This window comes from Myotis myotis, unplaced genomic scaffold (genome assembly GCF_014108235.1).
Source record: "Myotis myotis isolate mMyoMyo1 unplaced genomic scaffold, mMyoMyo1.p scaffold_m19_p_3, whole genome shotgun sequence".
NCBI lineage: Eukaryota > Metazoa > Chordata > Mammalia > Chiroptera > Vespertilionidae > Myotis > Myotis myotis.
Genome location: NW_023416335.1, coordinates 189,484,786 through 189,488,946, shown reverse-complemented (window position 1 = coordinate 189,488,946; position 4,161 = coordinate 189,484,786). Strand labels below are relative to the sequence as shown.

At 42.9% G+C, this 4,161-nt stretch overlaps 1 pseudogene; it reads left to right on the top strand.

The window, feature by feature from the left end:
• The first annotated feature begins 1,634 nt into the window (after window positions 1-1,634).
• LOC118650721 lies at window positions 1,635-2,951 on the top strand (annotated as a pseudogene).
• The last annotated feature ends 1,210 nt before the right edge of the window (window positions 2,952-4,161 follow it).

Here is a 4,161-nt window from a genome sequence, read left to right as displayed (position 1 = left end):
GAAGATATTCAAGTTATGCAGAGATGTCATTCACATCAAGTACTCGTGGCTGTGCAGACCTGGCTCCTGCTAGTGACCTTTCCCGTCCTCTAGGGGGCAGCACGAAGCTGCAATGTGTCCTTGGTGGAAGCACAGATTAACCCTCATAGTAGGTGTACAATGAGCTGAGAATATGCAAGAGGGACTAACACATAAATAGCCTCAGCATCCAATTAAAAGTCATGCCATTACCTGAAGAGGAGGTGTTTAACACATATGTGCAATTCCCATCACAGGGTCCAACTCCCACAAGTCCTTCAGGCCTATTTTTTTTTTTTAATATATATTTTATTGATTTTTTTTTTAACAGAGAGGAAGGGAGAGGGATAGAGAGTTAGAAACATCGATGAGAGAGAAACATCCATCAGCTGCCTCCTGCACATCCCTCACTGGGGATGTGCCTGCAACAGAGGTACCTGCCCTTGACCAGAATCAAACCTGGGATCCTTCAGTCCGCAGGCCAGTGCTCTAGCCACTGAGCCAAACCGGTTAGGGCCAGGCCTATTTTCTTTACTTAAAAAGTCACAGCTGATTCCTGCACCTCAGAACCCACAGGGCTGGCAATATCATTGACAGAAACTTACACACAGCCCAGAGTCCCCAGAAAAGATGTTATGAACAACAGCCCGTTGAGAGGGAGGGAGAGGACTCCTCCCACACATACACTCCTGTCTTGTATAAATAAATGTAAACAAGAGACCCTGATTGTGTTGTGATAAAGCCAATTTATTAAAGCAATTAGAGCAAGCAAAATTTATTAAAGAAGTAAGGCGAGCAAATCTACTTCGTCCAGTTTGGAACGCAGGTGGGCATCCCTCAGCTAATCTGAGTGGTGAGTTGGATGGGCGTTCGAAGTGTTACATAGCCTCCTGTCTATAAATTTCAAAATTCCTCTGCAGAGTATCCTGAAACAGATTAACTCTCAAGGTCCCTTTTTACTTTGTGTGGCCTTCCCAGGACTCACGAGAAGCACCTGGCAATTTTATCTTGCCAAGCCTTAAGACTGCTGGCTTCTTTGTTTAGGGAGTAGAAAAGACAAAACAAACAAGCAAAAACCTGTCCTTTCCCCTTCCCCAAAATGGCTGATTTCTTTGTTTAGTCACGCAGCGGTTCTCAACCTGTGGGTCGCAACCACTCTGGGGGTCGAACGACCTTTTCACAGGGGTCGCCTAAGACCATCCTGCATATCAGATATTTACATTACGATTCATAACAGTAGCAACATTATAGTTATGAAGTAGCAAAGAAAATAATTTTATGGTTGGGTCACAACATGAGGAACTGTGTTTAAAGGTCCTGAAGGTTGAGAACCACTGGTTAGTGCATGAGAAAAACTCCCTTCTCTCCCCCTCCTCCCTTCCTTTTCTGCATTCTTCAGTTGGAGAGGCATTAACCATTTGCTTACAAGCCTCCTTGGAAGAGATAAGGGCTTGCAATTTACAAACTGGCTGTAAATGGCCCGCACCTTTTGGCCTTGTTTTAACTTTCTTGTCTCCGTTTCCCTATTCCTTTTGCCCTGGAATTTTCCTCGCTTTTCACTGCCCTGTAACAAAGCCTTTCAGCAATAGTGATAACACTTAACATTTTGCTCAACTATGAGCCACAGGTATGTATTGTTCTACCCAATACCAACCTGAGGTCATTTCATTATTCTCCTTTTTTAGATAAGGAAACCATGGCACAGAGAGGTTAGGGAAGTTACGAAAGGTCACACCATAATATTGTAGCATCAAGAAGCAGCCTCGCCTGGCCAGTGTGGCTCAGTTGGTTAGGTATCCTCCCAGGCACCAAGAGGTCACTGGTTTGATTCCCAGTCAGGACACATGCTCAATCCCCAGTGGGGGATATGCAGGAGGCAGCCAACAGATGTTTCTCTCTCATCCATCAATGTTTCTATCTCCCTTCCTCCTTTCCTAAAAAAATCAGTAAAGACATATTTTTTTAAAAAAAGAAGAAGCAGCAATCCATTGGGCAGTCTGATGCTAGGGCCTCTCTCAACCACGCTTTTATTTCTCCCCCAAGTCCAGTGAGCTCCCTAATCTCCTCACTGCCCACTTTGTCCTGTGAAGTGAAGCCCTGCACAGACTTCACCTTAAAGGCAGGGGTGGGGTGGGGTGGGGTGGGGTGGTGCAGGGAGGCCCTGGTGGGGAACGACGGACAGGAAGGCTGGAGAGAAGCCTGAGAAGCAGCATTGAGTTGGAGCCTCCAGAGGACCCGAAGAAGCAGCAGAAAAACCTGGGAAAACTAAGACAGTGTCTTCCAGGAATGGAAGGGAAAATTCCAGTCGCAGTGCTGAGAAGCCATCAGCTGAGGAAGCTGCAGGCCTCGCAGCAAAGCCAACAATGATCTCCAGTTTAGATTTGCCATCGGCAGTCAGATGGAAAGAAAGCATCAGGCACAGCCATCACAGTTGGATCAAGTAAACCCAAAGAAACTCTTCCAACGCTTACTCCAAAAACCCTTTCGGTGGCAGCAGCTTTGAATGAAGACTAAGCTAGAGAGCCTGAGGAAATGCCTGCAGGGGCAAAGTGAGGAATATTGAAAGGGTTACACCAACATCAGCAGGACCACTCTCCTTCAATAAAGAAAAGCATGGGTTTTCTTTTTGTTTTGTTTTTCCATATATTTTTATTGATTTCAGAGAAGAAGGGAGAGGGAGAGAGAGAGAGAAACATCAGTGATGAGAGAGAATTGATGATTGGCTGCCTCCTGCACACCCCCTACTGGAGATCAGGCCCGCAACTCAGTCAAGTGCCCTGATCAGGAATCCAACCATGACCTTCGGTTTCATGGGTCAACCCTTGACCACTGAGCAACACTGGCCAGGCAAGCATGGGTTTTATGATAACCAGAAGCTATGGGAGCGAAATATAAAATCTCACCTTGGAAATGCCCATGACCAAGACAATTAAATGATATGATTTGAAATGGGGGTGTTGTAAAGTTAAAAGGAACAGTTTCCTTTTTAAGGAATGGCATTTAAAACAAAGGCTACCTTTGGAGACACCTTTTTATTTTTCCAAGGTTGAGTGGTACACTAATAAGTGAGAGTTTGAAACTTGACATGATTTATATTTTCTATACAGATTTCAAGACATGTGCTAAGTTTGTAGTTTCCTATGATTAGTTTCCAATGGTCACAGATAATTTTTGAAAATCAGAAATAGTACCTTTCTAAGAATGGAATATTCTTTAGACCCAGCTATTAGCATATTAAGAGGGAAGCAAAAAGTTGTTTGTTTAAACTGCAAGCAATTACTCTGTAACTTAACTCCCTTATTAACTAAACTTTCCGTCTCCCAGGAACAGCCTTACAGAAAAGGAGTATTGCATTGGAGCAAAATGTTACTGAAAGTAAGTTAGATAAAATTAAAATATTGCTCATCGCTGGATCCAATTTACAGAAGAGGAAACCGAGGCACAAGCAATTTAAATAACTTGCCCAAAGTTACAAGAGCCAGTAACAGGTAGAGGCATGATTCAATCCAGGCAAAATGGCTCAGAGTCAATTCCCATTTTCCTCTGTATAGATTCATCTCTTCATCATTTCCGTGTCAAGGGAATTACTCTGATAGTTAGAGATCAATCCCTTTCTTACATCTCTTCCCCGACTATATTGAAAGCTTCAGAGGGCAGGGGCCAGACTTATACAACTTTGTTCCCTAACAACATCTTGCTAGGTGCTTTGCCCATTATTCTTGAACCAAATTATCTCATACATCTGAAAAGCAGACATTGAAGCTTAACAGAATCCCAGCTATGTTAGATTTGAAAGGAGGTTAAAGAATGGATAAAGGATGGAAGAGCCCATTATTAGATTTGATAAACCCCAAAGCAATCTGAAACAAAGTCACAAAATCGATTGCACACAGTTTTTTTTTTCTCTCTTGATCATTAGGATTTCCTTCTACAGTGCTGCCTCCTCCTACCCTTTCCTTTTAAAAAAAAAATCACATTAAAAGAATCTTTTAATGGATAAGGAAAAAGTAGTGCATATATGCAATAGAATATGACTCAGCCATATAAACGAATGAAATCTTTTTTATCGATGGACCTAGAGGCTATTGTGCTGAGTGAAATATGCCAGACAGAGGAAGACAGTGACAGATGATTTCACTTAAA